Source organism: Anomaloglossus baeobatrachus, unplaced genomic scaffold (assembly GCF_048569485.1).
Source record: "Anomaloglossus baeobatrachus isolate aAnoBae1 unplaced genomic scaffold, aAnoBae1.hap1 Scaffold_384, whole genome shotgun sequence".
Classification (NCBI taxonomy): Eukaryota; Metazoa; Chordata; class Amphibia; order Anura; family Aromobatidae; genus Anomaloglossus; species Anomaloglossus baeobatrachus.
The window spans coordinates 141439-163008 of record NW_027443182.1 but is presented as its reverse complement, the minus strand read 5'-3'; the positions used below and the strand labels follow the sequence as shown (position 1 = coordinate 163008).

Genomic DNA, 21570 nt, shown 5'->3' with positions numbered 1-21570 from the left:
GATGCAGCAAATACGCATGCAGAGCCATTGGTCTTTTTGGCTGTGGGGCTGAAAAACACCCGGGCTATAGGAAATGCTGTGACGTGGGGAATTCTTCTTTTTCCATCAGCATGTGATGAGCAGGGATTTGGGCCTTTGGTTTATATTTTTGATCAGAAACGCGTTTGTGTTGACAGAAGAGATTTGGCGACTTCTATGAAAATGATCTCATAGCAGAGGATGGTTTCGATCCATCGACCTCTGGGTTATGGGCCCAGCACGCTTCCGCTGCGCCACTCTGCTGCTGGATGCTGCTACCTTGAGGAGAATTGTACTTATCGACTGACTTTTGAAAAGTGACTAGAAGGGAGGGTGTCTATGGGATGGAATCCGACAGCAGGATCTTATTGTCGGCAACTTGAGCTCTACTGAGCACCGGCAATTGTCTCTTTGTTTTTGCTGATTTCTTTTTGTCATATTATGTTCAAAGGTTCCCCTGAGGAACCTGCGCCTGGCCTGGCTGGGAGTTCCCGTGGAAAGGCCAGACATCTGCGTCTCTGTGGCGCAATCGGTTAGCGCGTTCGGCTGTTAACCGAAAGGTTGGTGGTTCAAGCCCACCCAGGGACGTGGGCCACTTTTGCTTGAGTAGCATGCTACGGGGGAAGAAGATTCCACGTTGGCTTTCATCTGCTCTTCCAATAAAAAGCCCTGTTGCTTGCTCGCTACCTACCTTTTGAACTCCCTAGATACTACAGAAGAGACCTTTCTAAAAGAGCTCTTTGTCGATAGAGGGAAGGAGCTTAGCCGTGTTTTCCCAGGAACCATGGTCTCTTTTGCTGGCATCGCATGTTATGGGTGGAAAAGATTCCATGTTTGGTTTCAGCTGAGCTGCTCTCCCAACAAGTAAATCTCTGTTGCTCTCTGCCTTTGTTTTGACCTCCTCGGGTACAACGGAGGAAACCTTTCTAAAAGACCTGTTGTAGATGGACAGAAGGAGCATACCGGGGCTGTGTTGACCAGGAGGATGAACCATCCGATAGAATTCACAAAAAATTCCTTCGAGCCGGAATTGAACCAGCGACCTAAGGATTGCTGATTTACTGCTACAGTCCTCCGCTCTACCAACTGAGCTATCGAAGGCATGTTTTGCTCATGCTTGAAAGCCTCCTAGTTTTAGCTGTTGGAGCCTTGAGCATGAGGTAAAAAGAAACTCTCTACTACCATGTGAAAAAAACAAAATCAGCTTTGGAGAATGCGGGCATCGATCCCGCTACCTCTCGCATGCTAAGCGAGCGCTCTACCACTTGAGCTAATCCCCCCTGGCATGGTAGACTTGCCTTTACTTTCTTCCCACACCCTGTGGTGGCTTTCACATAAAGTCAGGTGTGACGTTGCATTGTTACATGGCAACTGATTTCTGAAAAGTAGATCGCTTTTTTTTTTTTTTTTTTTTTTTTTAAGTGCGGATACCATTTTGCCATAGTAGAAGATCATCGGAGGAGTTTATAGGGTGACGGGGGGCTTATGAATACATGCACACCTCTTCCAAGCAAACCCTTTGCACATATGTGCAGAACTGAGTGGTAAGGCATGAAAAAAGCCTTAATAATTTGGAGAAGAAAGTTGCGATGCAGCAAATACGCATGCAGAGCCATTGGTCTTTTTGGCTGTGGGGCTGAAAAACACCCGGGCTATAGGAAATGCTGTGACGTGGGGAATTCTTCTTTTTCCATCAGCATGTGATGAGCAGGGATTTGGGCCTTTGGTTTATATTTTTGATCAGAAACGCGTTTGTGTTGACAGAAGAGATTTGGCGACTTCTATGAAAATGATCTCATAGCAGAGGATGGTTTCGATCCATCGACCTCTGGGTTATGGGCCCAGCACGCTTCCGCTGCGCCACTCTGCTGCTGGATGCTGCTACCTTGAGGAGAATTGTACTTATCGACTGACTTTTGAAAAGTGACTAGAAGGGAGGGTGTCTATGGGATGGAATCCGACAGCAGGATCTTATTGTCGGCAACTTGAGCTCTACTGAGCACCGGCAATTGTCTCTTTGTTTTTGCTGATTTCTTTTTGTCATATTATGTTCAAAGGTTCCCCTGAGGAACCTGCGCCTGGCCTGGCTGGGAGTTCCCGTGGAAAGGCCAGACATCTGCGTCTCTGTGGCGCAATCGGTTAGCGCGTTCGGCTGTTAACCGAAAGGTTGGTGGTTCAAGCCCACCCAGGGACGTGGGCCACTTTTGCTTGAGTAGCATGCTACGGGGGAAGAAGATTCCACGTTGGCTTTCATCTGCTCTTCCAATAAAAAGCCCTGTTGCTTGCTCGCTACCTACCTTTTGAACTCCCTAGATACTACAGAAGAGACCTTTCTAAAAGAGCTCTTTGTCGATAGAGGGAAGGAGCTTAGCCGTGTTTTCCCAGGAACCATGGTCTCTTTTGCTGGCATCGCATGTTATGGGTGGAAAAGATTCCATGTTGGGTTTCAGCTGAGCTGCTCTCCCAACAAGTAAATCTCTGTTGCTCTCTGCCTTTGTTTTGACCTCCTCGGGTACAACGGAGGAAACCTTTCTAAAAGACCTGTTGTAGATGGACAGAAGGAGCATACCGGGGCTGTGTTGACCAGGAGGATGAACCATCCGATAGAATTCACAAAAAATTCCTTCGAGCCGGAATTGAACCAGCGACCTAAGGATTGCTGATTTACTGCTACAGTCCTCCGCTCTACCAGCTGAGCTATCGAAGGCATGTTTTGCTCATGCTTGAAAGCCTCCTAGTTTTAGCTGTTGGAGCCTTGAGCATGAGGTAAAAAGAAACTCTCTACTACCATGTGAAAAAAACAAAATCAGCTTTGGAGAATGCGGGCATCGATCCCGCTACCTCTCGCATGCTAAGCGAGCGCTCTACCACTTGAGCTAATCCCCCCTGGCATGGTAGACTTGCCTTTACTTTCTTCCCACACCCTGTGGTGGCTTTCACATAAAGTCAGGTGTGACGTTGCATTGTTACATGGCAACTGATTTCTGAAAAGTAGATCGCTTTTTTTTTTTTTTTTTTTTTTTTTAAGTGCGGATACCATTTTGCCATAGTAGAAGATCATCGGAGGAGTTTATAGGGTGACGGGGGGCTTATGAATACATGCACACCTCTTCCAAGCAAACCCTTTGCACATATGTGCAGAACTGAGTGGTAAGGCATGAAAAAAGCCTTAATAATTTGGAGAAGAAAGTTGCGACGCAGCAAATACGCATGCAGAGCCATTGGTCTTTTTGGCTGTGGGGCTGAAAAACACCCGGGCTATAGGAAATGCTGTGACGTGGGGAATTCTTCTTTTTCCATCAGCATGTGATGAGCAGGGATTTGGGCCTTTGGTTTATATTTTTGATCAGAAACGCGTTTGTGTTGACAGAAGAGATTTGGCGACTTCTATGAAAATGATCTCATAGCAGAGGATGGTTTCGATCCATCGACCTCTGGGTTATGGGCCCAGCACGCTTCCGCTGCGCCACTCTGCTGCTGGATGCTGCTACCTTGAGGAGAATTGTACTTATCGACTGACTTTTGAAAAGTGACTAGAAGGGAGGGTGTCTATGGGATGGAATCCGACAGCAGGATCTTATTGTCGGCAACTTGAGCTCTACTGAGCACCGGCAATTGTCTCTTTGTTTTTGCTGATTTCTTTTTGTCATATTATGTTCAAAGGTTCCCCTGAGGAACCTGCGCCTGGCCTGGCTGGGAGTTCCCGTGGAAAGGCCAGACATCTGCGTCTCTGTGGCGCAATCGGTTAGCGCGTTCGGCTGTTAACCGAAAGGTTGGTGGTTCAAGCCCACCCAGGGACGTGGGCCACTTTTGCTTGAGTAGCATGCTACGGGGGAAGAAGATTCCACGTTGGCTTTCATCTGCTCTTCCAATAAAAAGCCCTGTTGCTTGCTCGCTACCTACCTTTTGAACTCCCTAGATACTACAGAAGAGACCTTTCTAAAAGAGCTCTTTGTCGATAGAGGGAAGGAGCTTAGCCGTGTTTTCCCAGGAACCATGGTCTCTTTTGCTGGCATCGCATGTTATGGGTGGAAAAGATTCCATGTTTGGTTTCAGCTGAGCTGCTCTCCCAACAAGTAAATCTCTGTTGCTCTCTGCCTTTGTTTTGACCTCCTCGGGTACAACGGAGGAAACCTTTCTAAAAGACCTGTTGTAGATGGACAGAAGGAGCATACCGGGGCTGTGTTGACCAGGAGGATGAACCATCCGATAGAATTCACAAAAAATTCCTTCGAGCCGGAATTGAACCAGCGACCTAAGGATTGCTGATTTACTGCTACAGTCCTCCGCTCTACCAACTGAGCTATCGAAGGCATGTTTTGCTCATGCTTGAAAGCCTCCTAGTTTTAGCTGTTGGAGCCTTGAGCATGAGGTAAAAAGAAACTCTCTACTACCATGTGAAAAAAACAAAATCAGCTTTGGAGAATGCGGGCATCGATCCCGCTACCTCTCGCATGCTAAGCGAGCGCTCTACCACTTGAGCTAATCCCCCCTGGCATGGTAGACTTGCCTTTACTTTCTTCCCACACCCTGTGGTGGCTTTCACATAAAGTCAGGTGTGACGTTGCATTGTTACATGGCAACTGATTTCTGAAAAGTAGATCGCTTTTTTTTTTTTTTTTTTTTTTTTTAAGTGCGGATACCATTTTGCCATAGTAGAAGATCATCGGAGGAGTTTATAGGGTGACGGGGGGCTTATGAATACATGCACACCTCTTCCAAGCAAACCCTTTGCACATATGTGCAGAACTGAGTGGTAAGGCATGAAAAAAGCCTTAATAATTTGGAGAAGAAAGTTGCGATGCAGCAAATACGCATGCAGAGCCATTGGTCTTTTTGGCTGTGGGGCTGAAAAACACCCGGGCTATAGGAAATGCTGTGACGTGGGGAATTCTTCTTTTTCCATCAGCATGTGATGAGCAGGGATTTGGGCCTTTGGTTTATATTTTTGATCAGAAACGCGTTTGTGTTGACAGAAGAGATTTGGCGACTTCTATGAAAATGATCTCATAGCAGAGGATGGTTTCGATCCATCGACCTCTGGGTTATGGGCCCAGCACGCTTCCGCTGCGCCACTCTGCTGCTGGATGCTGCTACCTTGAGGAGAATTGTACTTATCGACTGACTTTTGAAAAGTGACTAGAAGGGAGGGTGTCTATGGGATGGAATCCGACAGCAGGATCTTATTGTCGGCAACTTGAGCTCTACTGAGCACCGGCAATTGTCTCTTTGTTTTTGCTGATTTCTTTTTGTCATATTATGTTCAAAGGTTCCCCTGAGGAACCTGCGCCTGGCCTGGCTGGGAGTTCCCGTGGAAAGGCCAGACATCTGCGTCTCTGTGGCGCAATCGGTTAGCGCGTTCGGCTGTTAACCGAAAGGTTGGTGGTTCAAGCCCACCCAGGGACGTGGGCCACTTTTGCTTGAGTAGCATGCTACGGGGGAAGAAGATTCCACGTTGGCTTTCATCTGCTCTTCCAATAAAAAGCCCTGTTGCTTGCTCGCTACCTACCTTTTGAACTCCCTAGATACTACAGAAGAGACCTTTCTAAAAGAGCTCTTTGTCGATAGAGGGAAGGAGCTTAGCCGTGTTTTCCCAGGAACCATGGTCTCTTTTGCTGGCATCGCATGTTATGGGTGGAAAAGATTCCATGTTGGGTTTCAGCTGAGCTGCTCTCCCAACAAGTAAATCTCTGTTGCTCTCTGCCTTTGTTTTGACCTCCTCGGGTACAACGGAGGAAACCTTTCTAAAAGACCTGTTGTAGATGGACAGAAGGAGCATACCGGGGCTGTGTTGACCAGGAGGATGAACCATCCGATAGAATTCACAAAAAATTCCTTCGAGCCGGAATTGAACCAGCGACCTAAGGATTGCTGATTTACTGCTACAGTCCTCCGCTCTACCAGCTGAGCTATCGAAGGCATGTTTTGCTCATGCTTGAAAGCCTCCTAGTTTTAGCTGTTGGAGCCTTGAGCATGAGGTAAAAAGAAACTCTCGACTACCATGTGAAAAAAACAAAATCAGCTTTGGAGAATGCGGGCATCGATCCCGCTACCTCTCGCATGCTAAGCGAGCGCTCTACCACTTGAGCTAATCCCCCTGGCATGGTAGACTTGCCTTTACTTTCTTCCCACACCCTGTGGTGGCTTTCACATAAAGTCAGGTGTGACGTTGCATTGTTACATGGCAACTGATTTCTAAAAGTAGATCGCTTTTTTTTTTTTTTTTTTAAGTGCGGATACCATTTTGCCATAGTAGAAGATCATCGGAGGAATTTATAGGGTGACGGGGGGCTTATGAATACATGCACACCTCTTCCAAGCAAACCCTTTGCACATATGTGCAGAACTGAGTGGTAAGGCATGAAAAAAGCCTTAATAATTTGGAGAAGAAAGTTGCGATGCAGCAAATACGCATGCAGAGCCATTGGTCTTTTTGGCTGTGGGGCTGAAAAACACCCGGGCTATAGGAAATGCTGTGACGTGGGGAATTCTTCTTTTTCCATCAGCATGTGATGAGCAGGGATTTGGGCCTTTGGTTTATATTTTTGATCAGAAACGCGTTTGTGTTGACAGAAGAGATTTGGCGACTTCTATGAAAATGATCTCATAGCAGAGGATGGTTTCGATCCATCGACCTCTGGGTTATGGGCCCAGCACGCTTCCGCTGCGCCACTCTGCTGCTGGATGCTGCTACCTTGAGGAGAATTGTACTTATCGACTGACTTTTGAAAAGTGACTAGAAGGGAGGGTGTCTATGGGATGGAATCCGACAGCAGGATCTTATTGTCGGCAACTTGAGCTCTACTGAGCACCGGCAATTGTCTCTTTGTTTTTGCTGATTTCTTTTTGTCATATTATGTTCAAAGGTTCCCCTGAGGAACCTGCGCCTGGCCTGGCTGGGAGTTCCCGTGGAAAGGCCAGACATCTGCGTCTCTGTGGCGCAATCGGTTAGCGCGTTCGGCTGTTAACCGAAAGGTTGGTGGTTCAAGCCCACCCAGGGACGTGGGCCACTTTTGCTTGAGTAGCATGCTACGGGGGAAGAAGATTCCACGTTGGCTTTCATCTGCTCTTCCAATAAAAAGCCCTGTTGCTTGCTCGCTACCTACCTTTTGAACTCCCTAGATACTACAGAAGAGACCTTTCTAAAAGAGCTCTTTGTCGATAGAGGGAAGGAGCTTAGCCGTGTTTTCCCAGGAACCATGGTCTCTTTTGCTGGCATCGCATGTTATGGGTGGAAAAGATTCCATGTTTGGTTTCAGCTGAGCTGCTCTCCCAACAAGTAAATCTCTGTTGCTCTCTGCCTTTGTTTTGACCTCCTCGGGTACAACGGAGGAAACCTTTCTAAAAGACCTGTTGTAGATGGACAGAAGGAGCATACCGGGGCTGTGTTGACCAGGAGGATGAACCATCCGATAGAATTCACAAAAAATTCCTTCGAGCCGGAATTGAACCAGCGACCTAAGGATTGCTGATTTACTGCTACAGTCCTCCGCTCTACCAACTGAGCTATCGAAGGCATGTTTTGCTCATGCTTGAAAGCCTCCTAGTTTTAGCTGTTGGAGCCTTGAGCATGAGGTAAAAAGAAACTCTCTACTACCATGTGAAAAAAACAAAATCAGCTTTGGAGAATGCGGGCATCGATCCCGCTACCTCTCGCATGCTAAGCGAGCGCTCTACCACTTGAGCTAATCCCCCCTGGCATGGTAGACTTGCCTTTACTTTCTTCCCACACCCTGTGGTGGCTTTCACATAAAGTCAGGTGTGACGTTGCATTGTTACATGGCAACTGATTTCTGAAAAGTAGATCGCTTTTTTTTTTTTTTTTTTTTTTTTTAAGTGCGGATACCATTTTGCCATAGTAGAAGATCATCGGAGGAGTTTATAGGGTGACGGGGGGCTTATGAATACATGCACACCTCTTCCAAGCAAACCCTTTGCACATATGTGCAGAACTGAGTGGTAAGGCATGAAAAAAGCCTTAATAATTTGGAGAAGAAAGTTGCGATGCAGCAAATACGCATGCAGAGCCATTGGTCTTTTTGGCTGTGGGGCTGAAAAACACCCGGGCTATAGGAAATGCTGTGACGTGGGGAATTCTTCTTTTTCCATCAGCATGTGATGAGCAGGGATTTGGGCCTTTGGTTTATATTTTTGATCAGAAACGCGTTTGTGTTGACAGAAGAGATTTGGCGACTTCTATGAAAATGATCTCATAGCAGAGGATGGTTTCGATCCATCGACCTCTGGGTTATGGGCCCAGCACGCTTCCGCTGCGCCACTCTGCTGCTGGATGCTGCTACCTTGAGGAGAATTGTACTTATCGACTGACTTTTGAAAAGTGACTAGAAGGGAGGGTGTCTATGGGATGGAATCCGACAGCAGGATCTTATTGTCGGCAACTTGAGCTCTACTGAGCACCGGCAATTGTCTCTTTGTTTTTGCTGATTTCTTTTTGTCATATTATGTTCAAAGGTTCCCCTGAGGAACCTGCGCCTGGCCTGGCTGGGAGTTCCCGTGGAAAGGCCAGACATCTGCGTCTCTGTGGCGCAATCGGTTAGCGCGTTCGGCTGTTAACCGAAAGGTTGGTGGTTCAAGCCCACCCAGGGACGTGGGCCACTTTTGCTTGAGTAGCATGCTACGGGGGAAGAAGATTCCACGTTGGCTTTCATCTGCTCTTCCAATAAAAAGCCCTGTTGCTTGCTCGCTACCTACCTTTTGAACTCCCTAGATACTACAGAAGAGACCTTTCTAAAAGAGCTCTTTGTCGATAGAGGGAAGGAGCTTAGCCGTGTTTTCCCAGGAACCATGGTCTCTTTTGCTGGCATCGCATGTTATGGGTGGAAAAGATTCCATGTTTGGTTTCAGCTGAGCTGCTCTCCCAACAAGTAAATCTCTGTTGCTCTCTGCCTTTGTTTTGACCTCCTCGGGTACAACGGAGGAAACCTTTCTAAAAGACCTGTTGTAGATGGACAGAAGGAGCATACCGGGGCTGTGTTGACCAGGAGGATGAACCATCCGATAGAATTCACAAAAAATTCCTTCGAGCCGGAATTGAACCAGCGACCTAAGGATTGCTGATTTACTGCTACAGTCCTCCGCTCTACCAACTGAGCTATCGAAGGCATGTTTTGCTCATGCTTGAAAGCCTCCTAGTTTTAGCTGTTGGAGCCTTGAGCATGAGGTAAAAAGAAACTCTCTACTACCATGTGAAAAAAACAAAATCAGCTTTGGAGAATGCGGGCATCGATCCCGCTACCTCTCGCATGCTAAGCGAGCGCTCTACCACTTGAGCTAATCCCCCCTGGCATGGTAGACTTGCCTTTACTTTCTTCCCACACCCTGTGGTGGCTTTCACATAAAGTCAGGTGTGACGTTGCATTGTTACATGGCAACTGATTTCTGAAAAGTAGATCGCTTTTTTTTTTTTTTTTTTTTTTTTTAAGTGCGGATACCATTTTGCCATAGTAGAAGATCATCGGAGGAGTTTATAGGGTGACGGGGGGCTTATGAATACATGCACACCTCTTCCAAGCAAACCCTTTGCACATATGTGCAGAACTGAGTGGTAAGGCATGAAAAAAGCCTTAATAATTTGGAGAAGAAAGTTGCGATGCAGCAAATACGCATGCAGAGCCATTGGTCTTTTTGGCTGTGGGGCTGAAAAACACCCGGGCTATAGGAAATGCTGTGACGTGGGGAATTCTTCTTTTTCCATCAGCATGTGATGAGCAGGGATTTGGGCCTTTGGTTTATATTTTTGATCAGAAACGCGTTTGTGTTGACAGAAGAGATTTGGCGACTTCTATGAAAATGATCTCATAGCAGAGGATGGTTTCGATCCATCGACCTCTGGGTTATGGGCCCAGCACGCTTCCGCTGCGCCACTCTGCTGCTGGATGCTGCTACCTTGAGGAGAATTGTACTTATCGACTGACTTTTGAAAAGTGACTAGAAGGGAGGGTGTCTATGGGATGGAATCCGACAGCAGGATCTTATTGTCGGCAACTTGAGCTCTACTGAGCACCGGCAATTGTCTCTTTGTTTTTGCTGATTTCTTTTTGTCATATTATGTTCAAAGGTTCCCCTGAGGAACCTGCGCCTGGCCTGGCTGGGAGTTCCCGTGGAAAGGCCAGACATCTGCGTCTCTGTGGCGCAATCGGTTAGCGCGTTCGGCTGTTAACCGAAAGGTTGGTGGTTCAAGCCCACCCAGGGACGTGGGCCACTTTTGCTTGAGTAGCATGCTACGGGGGAAGAAGATTCCACGTTGGCTTTCATCTGCTCTTCCAATAAAAAGCCCTGTTGCTTGCTCGCTACCTACCTTTTGAACTCCCTAGATACTACAGAAGAGACCTTTCTAAAAGAGCTCTTTGTCGATAGAGGGAAGGAGCTTAGCCGTGTTTTCCCAGGAACCATGGTCTCTTTTGCTGGCATCGCATGTTATGGGTGGAAAAGATTCCATGTTGGGTTTCAGCTGAGCTGCTCTCCCAACAAGTAAATCTCTGTTGCTCTCTGCCTTTGTTTTGACCTCCTCGGGTACAACGGAGGAAACCTTTCTAAAAGACCTGTTGTAGATGGACAGAAGGAGCATACCGGGGCTGTGTTGACCAGGAGGATGAACCATCCGATAGAATTCACAAAAAATTCCTTCGAGCCGGAATTGAACCAGCGACCTAAGGATTGCTGATTTACTGCTACAGTCCTCCGCTCTACCAGCTGAGCTATCAAAGGCATGTTTTGCTCATGCTTGAAAGCCTCCTAGTTTTAGCTGTTGGAGCCTTGAGCATGAGGTAAAAAGAAACTCTCTACTACCATGTGAAAAAAACAAAATCAGCTTTGGAGAATGCGGGCATCGATCCCGCTACCTCTCGCATGCTAAGCGAGCGCTCTACCACTTGAGCTAATCCCCCCTGGCATGGTAGACTTGCCTTTACTTTCTTCCCACACCCTGTGGTGGCTTTCACATAAAGTCAGGTGTGACGTTGCATTGTTACATGGCAACTGATTTCTGAAAAGTAGATCGCTTTTTTTTTTTTTTTTTTTTTTTTTAAGTGCGGATACCATTTTGCCATAGTAGAAGATCATCGGAGGAATTTATAGGGTGACGGGGGGCTTATGAATACATGCACACCTCTTCCAAGCAAACCCTTTGCACATATGTGCAGAACTGAGTGGTAAGGCATGAAAAAAGCCTTAATAATTTGGAGAAGAAAGTTGCGATGCAGCAAATACGCATGCAGAGCCATTGGTCTTTTTGGCTGTGGGGCTGAAAAACACCCGGGCTATAGGAAATGCTGTGACGTGGGGAATTCTTCTTTTTCCATCAGCATGTGATGAGCAGGGATTTGGGCCTTTGGTTTATATTTTTGATCAGAAACGCGTTTGTGTTGACAGAAGAGATTTGGCGACTTCTATGAAAATGATCTCATAGCAGAGGATGGTTTCGATCCATCGACCTCTGGGTTATGGGCCCAGCACGCTTCCGCTGCGCCACTCTGCTGCTGGATGCTGCTACCTTGAGGAGAATTGTACTTATCGACTGACTTTTGAAAAGTGACTAGAAGGGAGGGTGTCTATGGGATGGAATCCGACAGCAGGATCTTATTGTCGGCAACTTGAGCTCTACTGAGCACCGGCAATTGTCTCTTTGTTTTTGCTGATTTCTTTTTGTCATATTATGTTCAAAGGTTCCCCTGAGGAACCTGCGCCTGGCCTGGCTGGGAGTTCCCGTGGAAAGGCCAGACATCTGCGTCTCTGTGGCGCAATCGGTTAGCGCGTTCGGCTGTTAACCGAAAGGTTGGTGGTTCAAGCCCACCCAGGGACGTGGGCCACTTTTGCTTGAGTAGCATGCTACGGGGGAAGAAGATTCCACGTTGGCTTTCATCTGCTCTTCCAATAAAAAGCCCTGTTGCTTGCTCGCTACCTACCTTTTGAACTCCCTAGATACTACAGAAGAGACCTTTCTAAAAGAGCTCTTTGTCGATAGAGGGAAGGAGCTTAGCCGTGTTTTCCCAGGAACCATGGTCTCTTTTGCTGGCATCGCATGTTATGGGTGGAAAAGATTCCATGTTTGGTTTCAGCTGAGCTGCTCTCCCAACAAGTAAATCTCTGTTGCTCTCTGCCTTTGTTTTGACCTCCTCGGGTACAACGGAGGAAACCTTTCTAAAAGACCTGTTGTAGATGGACAGAAGGAGCATACCGGGGCTGTGTTGACCAGGAGGATGAACCATCCGATAGAATTCACAAAAAATTCCTTCGAGCCGGAATTGAACCAGCGACCTAAGGATTGCTGATTTACTGCTACAGTCCTCCGCTCTACCAACTGAGCTATCGAAGGCATGTTTTGCTCATGCTTGAAAGCCTCCTAGTTTTAGCTGTTGGAGCCTTGAGCATGAGGTAAAAAGAAACTCTCTACTACCATGTGAAAAAAACAAAATCAGCTTTGGAGAATGCGGGCATCGATCCCGCTACCTCTCGCATGCTAAGCGAGCGCTCTACCACTTGAGCTAATCCCCCCTGGCATGGTAGACTTGCCTTTACTTTCTTCCCACACCCTGTGGTGGCTTTCACATAAAGTCAGGTGTGACGTTGCATTGTTACATGGCAACTGATTTCTGAAAAGTAGATCGCTTTTTTTTTTTTTTTTTTAAGTGCGGATACCATTTTGCCATAGTAGAAGATCATCGGAGGAATTTATAGGGTGACGGGGGGCTTATGAATACATGCACACCTCTTCCAAGCAAACCCTTTGCACATATGTGCAGAACTGAGTGGTAAGGCATGAAAAAAGCCTTAATAATTTGGAGAAGAAAGTTGCGATGCAGCAAATACGCATGCAGAGCCATTGGTCTTTTTGGCTGTGGGGCTGAAAAACACCCGGGCTATAGGAAATGCTGTGACGTGGGGAATTCTTCTTTTTCCATCAGCATGTGATGAGCAGGGATTTGGGCCTTTGGTTTATATTTTTGATCAGAAACGCGTTTGTGTTGACAGAAGAGATTTGGCGACTTCTATGAAAATGATCTCATAGCAGAGGATGGTTTCGATCCATCGACCTCTGGGTTATGGGCCCAGCACGCTTCCGCTGCGCCACTCTGCTGCTGGATGCTGCTACCTTGAGGAGAATTGTACTTATCGACTGACTTTTGAAAAGTGACTAGAAGGGAGGGTGTCTATGGGATGGAATCCGACAGCAGGATCTTATTGTCGGCAACTTGAGCTCTACTGAGCACCGGCAATTGTCTCTTTGTTTTTGCTGATTTCTTTTTGTCATATTATGTTCAAAGGTTCCCCTGAGGAACCTGCGCCTGGCCTGGCTGGGAGTTCCCGTGGAAAGGCCAGACATCTGCGTCTCTGTGGCGCAATCGGTTAGCGCGTTCGGCTGTTAACCGAAAGGTTGGTGGTTCAAGCCCACCCAGGGACGTGGGCCACTTTTGCTTGAGTAGCATGCTACGGGGGAAGAAGATTCCACGTTGGCTTTCATCTGCTCTTCCAATAAAAAGCCCTGTTGCTTGCTCGCTACCTACCTTTTGAACTCCCTAGATACTACAGAAGAGACCTTTCTAAAAGAGCTCTTTGTCGATAGAGGGAAGGAGCTTAGCCGTGTTTTCCCAGGAACCATGGTCTCTTTTGCTGGCATCGCATGTTATGGGTGGAAAAGATTCCATGTTTGGTTTCAGCTGAGCTGCTCTCCCAACAAGTAAATCTCTGTTGCTCTCTGCCTTTGTTTTGACCTCCTCGGGTACAACGGAGGAAACCTTTCTAAAAGACCTGTTGTAGATGGACAGAAGGAGCATACCGGGGCTGTGTTGACCAGGAGGATGAACCATCCGATAGAATTCACAAAAAATTCCTTCGAGCCGGAATTGAACCAGCGACCTAAGGATTGCTGATTTACTGCTACAGTCCTCCGCTCTACCAACTGAGCTATCGAAGGCATGTTTTGCTCATGCTTGAAAGCCTCCTAGTTTTAGCTGTTGGAGCCTTGAGCATGAGGTAAAAAGAAACTCTCTACTACCATGTGAAAAAAACAAAATCAGCTTTGGAGAATGCGGGCATCGATCCCGCTACCTCTCGCATGCTAAGCGAGCGCTCTACCACTTGAGCTAATCCCCCCTGGCATGGTAGACTTGCCTTTACTTTCTTCCCACACCCTGTGGTGGCTTTCACATAAAGTCAGGTGTGACGTTGCATTGTTACATGGCAACTGATTTCTGAAAAGTAGATCGCTTTTTTTTTTTTTTTTTTTTTTTTAAGTGCGGATACCATTTTGCCATAGTAGAAGATCATCGGAGGAGTTTATAGGGTGACGGGGGGCTTATGAATACATGCACACCTCTTCCAAGCAAACCCTTTGCACATATGTGCAGAACTGAGTGGTAAGGCATGAAAAAAGCCTTAATAATTTGGAGAAGAAAGTTGCGATGCAGCAAATACGCATGCAGAGCCATTGGTCTTTTTGGCTGTGGGGCTGAAAAACACCCGGGCTATAGGAATTGCTGTGACGTGGGGAATTCTTCTTTTTCCATCAGCATGTGATGAGCAGGGATTTGGGCCTTTGGTTTATATTTTTGATCAGAAACGCGTTTGTGTTGACAGAAGAGATTTGGCGACTTCTATGAAAATGATCTCATAGCAGAGGATGGTTTCGATCCATCGACCTCTGGGTTATGGGCCCAGCACGCTTCCGCTGCGCCACTCTGCTGCTGGATGCTGCTACCTTGAGGAGAATTGTACTTATCGACTGACTTTTGAAAAGTGACTAGAAGGGAGGGTGTCTATGGGATGGAATCCGACAGCAGGATCTTATTGTCGGCAACTTGAGCTCTACTGGGCACCGGCAATTGTCTCTTTGTTTTTGCTGATTTCTTTTTGTCATATTATGTTCAAAGGTTCCCCTGAGGAACCTGCGCCTGGCCTGGCTGGGAGTTCCCGTGGAAAGGCCAGACATCTGCGTCTCTGTGGCGCAATCGGTTAGCGCGTTCGGCTGTTAACCGAAAGGTTGGTGGTTCAAGCCCACCCAGGGACGTGGGCCACTTTTGCTTGAGTAGCATGCTACGGGGGAAGAAGATTCCACGTTGGCTTTCATCTGCTCTTCCAATAAAAAGCCCTGTTGCTTGCTCGCTACCTACCTTTTGAACTCCCTAGATACTACAGAAGAGACCTTTCTAAAAGAGCTCTTTGTCGATAGAGGGAAGGAGCTTAGCCGTGTTTTCCCAGGAACCATGGTCTCTTTTGCTGGCATCGCATGTTATGGGTGGAAAAGATTCCATGTTTGGTTTCAGCTGAGCTGCTCTCCCAACAAGTAAATCTCTGTTGCTCTCTGCCTTTGTTTTGACCTCCTCGGGTACAACGGAGGAAACCTTTCTAAAAGACCTGTTGTAGATGGACAGAAGGAGCATACCGGGGCTGTGTTGACCAGGAGGATGAACCATCCGATAGAATTCACAAAAAATTCCTTCGAGCCGGAATTGAACCAGCGACCTAAGGATTGCTGATTTACTGCTACAGTCCTCCGCTCTACCAGCTGAGCTATCGAAGGCATGTTTTGCTCATGCTTGAAAGCCTCCTAGTTTTAGCTGTTGGAGCCTTGAGCATGAGGTAAAAAGAAACTCTCTACTACCATGTGAAAAAAACAAAATCAGCTTTGGAGAATGCGGGCATCGATCCCGCTACCTCTCGCATGCTAAGCGAGCGCTCTACCACTTGAGCTAATCCCCCCTGGCATGGTAGACTTGCCTTTACTTTCTTCCCACACCCTGTGGTGGCTTTCACATAAAGTCAGGTGTGACGTTGCATTGTTACATGGCAACTGATTTCTGAAAAGTAGATCGCTTTTTTTTTTTTTTTTTTTTTTTTTAAGTGCGGATACCATTTTGCCATAGTAGAAGATCATCGGAGGAGTTTATAGGGTGACGGGGGGCTTATGAATACATGCACACCTCTTCCAAGCAAACCCTTTGCACATATGTGCAGAACTGAGTGGTAAGGCATGAAAAAAGCCTTAATAATTTGGAGAAGAAAGTTGCGATGCAGCAAATACGCATGCAGAGCCATTGGTCTTTTTGGCTGTGGGGCTGAAAAACACCCGGGCTATAGGAAATGCTGTGACGTGGGGAATTCTTCTTTTTCCATCAGCATGTGATGAGCAGGGATTTGGGCCTTTGGTTTATATTTTTGATCAGAAACGCGTTTGTGTTGACAGAAGAGATTTGGCGACTTCTATGAAAATGATCTCATAGCAGAGGATGGTTTCGATCCATCGACCTCTGGGTTATGGGCCCAGCACGCTTCCGCTGCGCCACTCTGCTGCTGGATGCTGCTACCTTGAGGAGAATTGTACTTATCGACTGACTTTTGAAAAGTGACTAGAAGGGAGGGTGTCTATGGGATGGAATCCGACAGCAGGATCTTATTGTCGGCAACTTGAGCTCTACTGGGCACCGGCAATTGTCTCTTTGTTTTTGCTGATTTCTTTTTGTCATATTATGTTCAAAGGTTCCCCTGAGGAACCTGCGCCTGGCCTGGCTGGGAGTTCCCGTGGAAAGGCCAGACATCTGCGTCTCTGTGGCGCAATCGGTTAGCGCGTTCGGCTGTTAACCGAAAGGTTGGTGGTTCAAGCCCACCCAGGGACGTGGGCCACTTTTGCTTGAGTAGCATGCTACGGGGGAAGAAGATTCCACGTTGGCTTTCATCTGCTCTTCCAATAAAAAGCCCTGTTGCTTGCTCGCTACCTACCTTTTGAACTCCCTAGATACTACAGAAGAGACCTTTCTAAAAGAGCTCTTTGTCGATAGAGGGAAGGAGCTTAGCCGTGTTTTCCCAGGAACCATGGTCTCTTTTGCTGGCATCGCATGTTATGGGTGGAAAAGATTCCATGTTTGGTTTCAGCTGAGCTGCTCTCCCAACAAGTAAATCTCTGTTGCTCTCTGCCTTTGTTTTGACCTCCTCGGGTACAACGGAGGAAACCTTTCTAAAAGACCTGTTGTAGATGGACAGAAGGAGCATACCGGGGCTGTGTTGACCAGGAGGATGAACCATCCGATAGAATTCACAAAAAATTCCTTCGAGCCGGAATTGAACCAGCGACCTAAGGATTGCTGATTTACTGCTACAGTCCTCCGCTCTACCAACTGAGCTATCGAAGGCATGTTTTGCTCATGCTTGAAAGCCTCCTAGTTTTAGCTGTTGGAGCCTTGAGCATGAGGTAAAAAGAAACTCTCTACTACCATGTGAAAAAAACAAAATCAGCTTTGGAGAATGCGGGCATCGATCCCGCTACCTCTCGCATGCTAAGCGAGCGCTCTACCACTTGAGCTAATCCCCCCTGGCATGGTAGACTTGCCTTTACTTTCTTCCCACACCCTGTGGTGGCTTTCACATAAAGTCAGGTGTGACGTTGCATTGTTACATGGCAACTGATTTCTGAAAAGTAGATCGCTTTTGTTTTTTTTTTTTTTTTTTTTAAGTGCGGATACCATTTTGCCATAGTAGAAGATCATCGGAGGAGTTTATAGGGTGACGGGGGGCTTATGAATACATGCACACCTCTTCCAAGCAAACCCTTTGCACATATGTGCAGAACTGAGTGGTAAGGCATGAAAAAAGCCTTAATAATTTGGAGAAGAAAGTTGCGATGCAGCAAATACGCATGCAGAGCCATTGGTCTTTTTGGCTGTGGGGCTGAAAAACACCCGGGCTATAGGAAATGCTGTGACGTGGGGAATTCTTCTTTTTCCATCAGCATGTGATGAGCAGGGATTTGGGCCTTTGGTTTATATTTTTGATCAGAAACGCGTTTGTGTTGACAGAAGAGATTTGGCGACTTCTATGAAAATGATCTCATAGCAGAGGATGGTTTCGATCCATCGACCTCTGGGTTATGGGCCCAGCACGCTTCCGCTGCGCCACTCTGCTGCTGGATGCTGCTACCTTGAGGAGAATTGTACTTATCGACTGACTTTTGAAAAGTGACTAGAAGGGAGGGTGTCTATGGGATGGAATCCGACAGCAGGATCTTATTGTCGGCAACTTGAGCTCTACTGGGCACCGGCAATTGTCTCTTTGTTTTTGCTGATTTCTTTTTGTCATATTATGTTCAAAGGTTCCCCTGAGGAACCTGCGCCTGGCCTGGCTGGGAGTTCCCGTGGAAAGGCCAGACATCTGCGTCTCTGTGGCGCAATCGGTTAGCGCGTTCGGCTGTTAACCGAAAGGTTGGTGGTTCAAGCCCACCCAGGGACGTGGGCCACTTTTGCTTGAGTAGCATGCTACGGGGGAAGAAGATTCCACGTTGGCTTTCATCTGCTCTTCCAATAAAAAGCCCTGTTGCTTGCTCGCTACCTACCTTTTGAACTCCCTAGATACTACAGAAGAGACCTTTCTAAAAGAGCTCTTTGTCGATAGAGGGAAGGAGCTTAGCCGTGTTTTCCCAGGAACCATGGTCTCTTTTGCTGGCATCGCATGTTATGGGTGGAAAAGATTCCATGTTTGGTTTCAGCTGAGCTGCTCTCCCAACAAGTAAATCTCTGTTGCTCTCTGCCTTTGTTTTGACCTCCTCGGGTACAACGGAGGAAACCTTTCTAAAAGACCTGTTGTAGATGGACAGAAGGAGCATACCGGGGCTGTGTTGACCAGGAGGATGAACCATCCGATAGAATTCACAAAAAATTCCTTCGAGCCGGAATTGAACCAGCGACCTAAGGATTGCTGATTTACTGCTACAGTCCTCCGCTCTACCAACTGAGCTATCGAAGGCATGTTTTGCTCATGCTTGAAAGCCTCCTAGTTTTAGCTGTTGGAGCCTTGAGCATGAGGTAAAAAGAAACTCTCTACTACCATGTGAAAAAAACAAAATCAGCTTTGGAGAATGCGGGCATCGATCCCGCTACCTCTCGCATGCTAAGCGAGCGCTCTACCACTTGAGCTAATCCCCCCTGGCATGGTAGACTTGCCTTTACTTTCTTCCCACACCCTGTGGTGGCTTTCACATAAAGTCAGGTGTGACGTTGCATTGTTACATGGCAACTGATTTCTGAAAAGTAGATCGCTTTTGTTTTTTTTTTTTTTTTTTTTAAGTGCGGATACCATTTTGCCATAGTAGAAGATCATCGGAGGAGTTTATAGGGTGACGGGGGGCTTATGAATACATGCACACCTCTTCCAAGCAAACCCTTTGCACATATGTGCAGAACTGAGTGGTAAGGCATGAAAAAAGCCTTAATAATTTGGAGAAGAAAGTTGCGATGCAGCAAATACGCATGCAGAGCCATTGGTCTTTTTGGCTGTGGGGCTGAAAAACACCCGGGCTATAGGAAATGCTGTGACGTGGGGAATTCTTCTTTTTCCATCAGCATGTGATGAGCAGGGATTTGGGCCTTTGGTTTATATTTTTGATCAGAAACGCGTTTGTGTTGACAGAAGAGATTTGGCGACTTCTATGAAAATGATCTCATAGCAGAGGATGGTTTCGATCCATCGACCTCTGGGTTATGGGCCCAGCACGCTTCCGCTGCGCCACTCTGCTGCTGGATGCTGCTACCTTGAGGAGAATTGTACTTATCGACTGACTTTTGAAAAGTGACTAGAAGGGAGGGTGTCTATGGGATGGAATCCGACAGCAGGATCTTATTGTCGGCAACTTGAGCTCTACTGGGCACCGGCAATTGTCTCTTTGTTTTTGCTGATTTCTTTTTGTCATATTATGTTCAAAGGTTCCCCTGAGGAACCTGCGCCTGGCCTGGCTGGGAGTTCCCGTGGAAAGGCCAGACATCTGCGTCTCTGTGGCGCAATCGGTTAGCGCGTTCGGCTGTTAACCGAAAGGTTGGTGGTTCAAGCCCACCCAGGGACGTGGGCCACTTTTGCTTGAGTAGCATGCTACGGGGGAAGAAGATTCCACGTTGGCTTTCATCTGCTCTTCCAATAAAAAGCCCTGTTGCTTGCTCGCTACCTACCTTTTGAACTCCCTAGATACTACAGAAGAGACCTTTCTAAAAGAGCTCTTTGTCGATAGAGGGAAGGAGCTTAGCCGTGTTTTCCCAGGAACCATGGTCTCTTTTGCTGGCATCGCATGTTATGGGTGGAAAAGATTCCATGTTTGGTTTCAGCTGAGCTGCTCTCCCAACAAGTAAATCTCTGTTGCTCTCTGCCTTTGTTTTGACCTCCTCGGGTACAACGGAGGAAACCTTTCTAAAAGACCTGTTGTAGATGGACAGAAGGAGCATACCGGGGCTGTGTTGACCAGGAGGATGAACCATCCGATAGAATTCACAAAAAATTCCTTCGAGCCGGAATTGAACCAGCGACCTAAGGATTGCTGATTTACTGCTACAGTCCTCCGCTCTACCAACTGAGCTATCGAAGGCATGTTTTGCTCATGCTTGAAAGCCTCCTAGTTTTAGCTGTTGGAGCCTTGAGCATGAGGTAAAAAGAAACTCTCTACTACCATGTGAAAAAAACAAAATCAGCTTTGGAGAATGCGGGCATCGATCCCGCTACCTCTCGCATGCTAAGCGAGCGCTCTACCACTTGAGCTAATCCCCCCTGGCATGGTAGACTTGCCTTTACTTTCTTCCCACACCCTGTGGTGGCTTTCACATAAAGTCAGGTGTGACGTTGCATTGTTACATGGCAACTGATTTCTGAAAAGTAGATCGCTTTTGTTTTTTTTTTTTTTTTTTTTAAGTGCGGATACCATTTTGCCATAGTAGAAGATCATCGGAGGAGTTTATAGGGTGACGGGGGGCTTATGAATACATGCACACCTCTTCCAAGCAAACCCTTTGCACATATGTGCAGAACTGAGTGGTAAGGCATGAAAAAAGCCTTAATAATTTGGAGAAGAAAGTTGCGATGCAGCAAATACGCATGCAGAGCCATTGGTCTTTTTGGCTGTGGGGCTGAAAAACACCCGGGCTATAGGAAATGCTGTGACGTGGGGAATTCTTCTTTTTCCATCAGCATGTGATGAGCAGGGATTTGGGCCTTTGGTTTATATTTTTGATCAGAAACGCGTTTGTGTTGACAGAAGAGATTTGGCGACTTCTATGAAAATGATCTCATAGCAGAGGATGGTTTCGATCCATCGACCTCTGGGTTATGGGCCCAGCACGCTTCCGCTGCGCCACTCTGCTGCTGGATGCTGCTACCTTGAGGAGAATTGTACTTATCGACTGACTTTTGAAAAGTGACTAGAAGGGAGGGTGTCTATGGGATGGAATCCGACAGCAGGATCTTATTGTCGGCAACTTGAGCTCTACTGGGCACCGGCAATTGTCTCTTTGTTTTTGCTGATTTCTTTTTGTCATATTATGTTCAAAGGTTCCCCTGAGGAACCTGCGCCTGGCCTGGCTGGGAGTTCCCGTGGAAAGGCCAGACATCTGCGTCTCTGTGGCGCAATCGGTTAGCGCGTTCGGCTGTTAACCGAAAGGTTGGTGGTTCAAGCCCACCCAGGGACGTGGGCCACTTTTGCTTGAGTAGCATGCTACGGGGGAAGAAGATTCCACGTTGGCTTTCATCTGCTCTTCCAATAAAAAGCCCTGTTGCTTGCTCGCTACCTAC

At 47.1% G+C, this 21570-nt stretch overlaps 40 non-coding genes across 40 annotated transcripts; 14 read left to right on the top strand and 26 right to left on the bottom strand.

The window, feature by feature from the left end:
- Positions 1-532: 532 nt before the first annotated feature.
- TRNAN-GUU (transfer RNA asparagine (anticodon GUU)) lies at positions 533-606 on the top strand. The gene has a single exon. It is a non-coding gene; the product is annotated as a tRNA-Asn (tRNA).
- A 427-nt stretch (positions 607-1033) lies between these two features.
- Positions 1034-1119, bottom strand: TRNAY-GUA (transfer RNA tyrosine (anticodon GUA)). Its single transcript is given in 2 exon segments — positions 1034-1069; positions 1083-1119. It is a non-coding gene; the product is annotated as a tRNA-Tyr (tRNA).
- A 106-nt stretch (positions 1120-1225) lies between these two features.
- Positions 1226-1298, bottom strand: TRNAA-AGC (transfer RNA alanine (anticodon AGC)). Its single transcript has one exon. It is a non-coding gene; the product is annotated as a tRNA-Ala (tRNA).
- Positions 1299-2138: 840 nt separating this feature from the next.
- Positions 2139-2212, top strand: TRNAN-GUU (transfer RNA asparagine (anticodon GUU)). The gene has a single exon. It is a non-coding gene; the product is annotated as a tRNA-Asn (tRNA).
- Positions 2213-2639: 427 nt separating this feature from the next.
- Positions 2640-2725, bottom strand: TRNAY-GUA (transfer RNA tyrosine (anticodon GUA)). The gene is given in 2 exon segments: positions 2640-2675; positions 2689-2725. It is a non-coding gene; the product is annotated as a tRNA-Tyr (tRNA).
- A 106-nt stretch (positions 2726-2831) lies between these two features.
- TRNAA-AGC (transfer RNA alanine (anticodon AGC)) lies at positions 2832-2904 on the bottom strand. The gene has a single exon. It is a non-coding gene; the product is annotated as a tRNA-Ala (tRNA).
- Positions 2905-3744: 840 nt separating this feature from the next.
- Positions 3745-3818, top strand: TRNAN-GUU (transfer RNA asparagine (anticodon GUU)). The gene has a single exon. It is a non-coding gene; the product is annotated as a tRNA-Asn (tRNA).
- A 427-nt stretch (positions 3819-4245) lies between these two features.
- Positions 4246-4331, bottom strand: TRNAY-GUA (transfer RNA tyrosine (anticodon GUA)). The gene is given in 2 exon segments: positions 4246-4281; positions 4295-4331. It is a non-coding gene; the product is annotated as a tRNA-Tyr (tRNA).
- Positions 4332-4437: 106 nt separating this feature from the next.
- On the bottom strand, positions 4438-4510 carry TRNAA-AGC (transfer RNA alanine (anticodon AGC)). The gene has a single exon. It is a non-coding gene; the product is annotated as a tRNA-Ala (tRNA).
- An 840-nt stretch (positions 4511-5350) lies between these two features.
- TRNAN-GUU (transfer RNA asparagine (anticodon GUU)) lies at positions 5351-5424 on the top strand. Its single transcript has one exon. It is a non-coding gene; the product is annotated as a tRNA-Asn (tRNA).
- Positions 5425-5851: 427 nt separating this feature from the next.
- On the bottom strand, positions 5852-5937 carry TRNAY-GUA (transfer RNA tyrosine (anticodon GUA)). Its single transcript is given in 2 exon segments — positions 5852-5887; positions 5901-5937. It is a non-coding gene; the product is annotated as a tRNA-Tyr (tRNA).
- Positions 5938-6043: 106 nt separating this feature from the next.
- TRNAA-AGC (transfer RNA alanine (anticodon AGC)) lies at positions 6044-6116 on the bottom strand. Its single transcript has one exon. It is a non-coding gene; the product is annotated as a tRNA-Ala (tRNA).
- An 831-nt stretch (positions 6117-6947) lies between these two features.
- Positions 6948-7021, top strand: TRNAN-GUU (transfer RNA asparagine (anticodon GUU)). Its single transcript has one exon. It is a non-coding gene; the product is annotated as a tRNA-Asn (tRNA).
- Positions 7022-7448: 427 nt separating this feature from the next.
- On the bottom strand, positions 7449-7534 carry TRNAY-GUA (transfer RNA tyrosine (anticodon GUA)). Its single transcript is given in 2 exon segments — positions 7449-7484; positions 7498-7534. It is a non-coding gene; the product is annotated as a tRNA-Tyr (tRNA).
- A 106-nt stretch (positions 7535-7640) lies between these two features.
- TRNAA-AGC (transfer RNA alanine (anticodon AGC)) lies at positions 7641-7713 on the bottom strand. Its single transcript has one exon. It is a non-coding gene; the product is annotated as a tRNA-Ala (tRNA).
- An 840-nt stretch (positions 7714-8553) lies between these two features.
- Positions 8554-8627, top strand: TRNAN-GUU (transfer RNA asparagine (anticodon GUU)). Its single transcript has one exon. It is a non-coding gene; the product is annotated as a tRNA-Asn (tRNA).
- A 427-nt stretch (positions 8628-9054) lies between these two features.
- On the bottom strand, positions 9055-9140 carry TRNAY-GUA (transfer RNA tyrosine (anticodon GUA)). The gene is given in 2 exon segments: positions 9055-9090; positions 9104-9140. It is a non-coding gene; the product is annotated as a tRNA-Tyr (tRNA).
- Positions 9141-9246: 106 nt separating this feature from the next.
- Positions 9247-9319, bottom strand: TRNAA-AGC (transfer RNA alanine (anticodon AGC)). The gene has a single exon. It is a non-coding gene; the product is annotated as a tRNA-Ala (tRNA).
- Positions 9320-10159: 840 nt separating this feature from the next.
- TRNAN-GUU (transfer RNA asparagine (anticodon GUU)) lies at positions 10160-10233 on the top strand. The gene has a single exon. It is a non-coding gene; the product is annotated as a tRNA-Asn (tRNA).
- Positions 10234-10660: 427 nt separating this feature from the next.
- Positions 10661-10746, bottom strand: TRNAY-GUA (transfer RNA tyrosine (anticodon GUA)). The gene is given in 2 exon segments: positions 10661-10696; positions 10710-10746. It is a non-coding gene; the product is annotated as a tRNA-Tyr (tRNA).
- Positions 10747-10852: 106 nt separating this feature from the next.
- On the bottom strand, positions 10853-10925 carry TRNAA-AGC (transfer RNA alanine (anticodon AGC)). Its single transcript has one exon. It is a non-coding gene; the product is annotated as a tRNA-Ala (tRNA).
- An 840-nt stretch (positions 10926-11765) lies between these two features.
- Positions 11766-11839, top strand: TRNAN-GUU (transfer RNA asparagine (anticodon GUU)). Its single transcript has one exon. It is a non-coding gene; the product is annotated as a tRNA-Asn (tRNA).
- Positions 11840-12266: 427 nt separating this feature from the next.
- TRNAY-GUA (transfer RNA tyrosine (anticodon GUA)) lies at positions 12267-12352 on the bottom strand. The gene is given in 2 exon segments: positions 12267-12302; positions 12316-12352. It is a non-coding gene; the product is annotated as a tRNA-Tyr (tRNA).
- Positions 12353-12458: 106 nt separating this feature from the next.
- Positions 12459-12531, bottom strand: TRNAA-AGC (transfer RNA alanine (anticodon AGC)). Its single transcript has one exon. It is a non-coding gene; the product is annotated as a tRNA-Ala (tRNA).
- An 833-nt stretch (positions 12532-13364) lies between these two features.
- On the top strand, positions 13365-13438 carry TRNAN-GUU (transfer RNA asparagine (anticodon GUU)). Its single transcript has one exon. It is a non-coding gene; the product is annotated as a tRNA-Asn (tRNA).
- Positions 13439-13865: 427 nt separating this feature from the next.
- On the bottom strand, positions 13866-13951 carry TRNAY-GUA (transfer RNA tyrosine (anticodon GUA)). The gene is given in 2 exon segments: positions 13866-13901; positions 13915-13951. It is a non-coding gene; the product is annotated as a tRNA-Tyr (tRNA).
- A 106-nt stretch (positions 13952-14057) lies between these two features.
- On the bottom strand, positions 14058-14130 carry TRNAA-AGC (transfer RNA alanine (anticodon AGC)). Its single transcript has one exon. It is a non-coding gene; the product is annotated as a tRNA-Ala (tRNA).
- Positions 14131-14969: 839 nt separating this feature from the next.
- Positions 14970-15043, top strand: TRNAN-GUU (transfer RNA asparagine (anticodon GUU)). Its single transcript has one exon. It is a non-coding gene; the product is annotated as a tRNA-Asn (tRNA).
- A 427-nt stretch (positions 15044-15470) lies between these two features.
- TRNAY-GUA (transfer RNA tyrosine (anticodon GUA)) lies at positions 15471-15556 on the bottom strand. Its single transcript is given in 2 exon segments — positions 15471-15506; positions 15520-15556. It is a non-coding gene; the product is annotated as a tRNA-Tyr (tRNA).
- Positions 15557-15662: 106 nt separating this feature from the next.
- TRNAA-AGC (transfer RNA alanine (anticodon AGC)) lies at positions 15663-15735 on the bottom strand. Its single transcript has one exon. It is a non-coding gene; the product is annotated as a tRNA-Ala (tRNA).
- Positions 15736-16575: 840 nt separating this feature from the next.
- TRNAN-GUU (transfer RNA asparagine (anticodon GUU)) lies at positions 16576-16649 on the top strand. The gene has a single exon. It is a non-coding gene; the product is annotated as a tRNA-Asn (tRNA).
- Positions 16650-17076: 427 nt separating this feature from the next.
- Positions 17077-17162, bottom strand: TRNAY-GUA (transfer RNA tyrosine (anticodon GUA)). The gene is given in 2 exon segments: positions 17077-17112; positions 17126-17162. It is a non-coding gene; the product is annotated as a tRNA-Tyr (tRNA).
- Positions 17163-17268: 106 nt separating this feature from the next.
- Positions 17269-17341, bottom strand: TRNAA-AGC (transfer RNA alanine (anticodon AGC)). The gene has a single exon. It is a non-coding gene; the product is annotated as a tRNA-Ala (tRNA).
- Positions 17342-18181: 840 nt separating this feature from the next.
- Positions 18182-18255, top strand: TRNAN-GUU (transfer RNA asparagine (anticodon GUU)). The gene has a single exon. It is a non-coding gene; the product is annotated as a tRNA-Asn (tRNA).
- A 427-nt stretch (positions 18256-18682) lies between these two features.
- Positions 18683-18768, bottom strand: TRNAY-GUA (transfer RNA tyrosine (anticodon GUA)). The gene is given in 2 exon segments: positions 18683-18718; positions 18732-18768. It is a non-coding gene; the product is annotated as a tRNA-Tyr (tRNA).
- A 106-nt stretch (positions 18769-18874) lies between these two features.
- Positions 18875-18947, bottom strand: TRNAA-AGC (transfer RNA alanine (anticodon AGC)). Its single transcript has one exon. It is a non-coding gene; the product is annotated as a tRNA-Ala (tRNA).
- Positions 18948-19787: 840 nt separating this feature from the next.
- TRNAN-GUU (transfer RNA asparagine (anticodon GUU)) lies at positions 19788-19861 on the top strand. The gene has a single exon. It is a non-coding gene; the product is annotated as a tRNA-Asn (tRNA).
- A 427-nt stretch (positions 19862-20288) lies between these two features.
- TRNAY-GUA (transfer RNA tyrosine (anticodon GUA)) lies at positions 20289-20374 on the bottom strand. The gene is given in 2 exon segments: positions 20289-20324; positions 20338-20374. It is a non-coding gene; the product is annotated as a tRNA-Tyr (tRNA).
- A 106-nt stretch (positions 20375-20480) lies between these two features.
- On the bottom strand, positions 20481-20553 carry TRNAA-AGC (transfer RNA alanine (anticodon AGC)). The gene has a single exon. It is a non-coding gene; the product is annotated as a tRNA-Ala (tRNA).
- Positions 20554-21393: 840 nt separating this feature from the next.
- Positions 21394-21467, top strand: TRNAN-GUU (transfer RNA asparagine (anticodon GUU)). The gene has a single exon. It is a non-coding gene; the product is annotated as a tRNA-Asn (tRNA).
- The last annotated feature ends 103 nt before the right edge of the window (positions 21468-21570 follow it).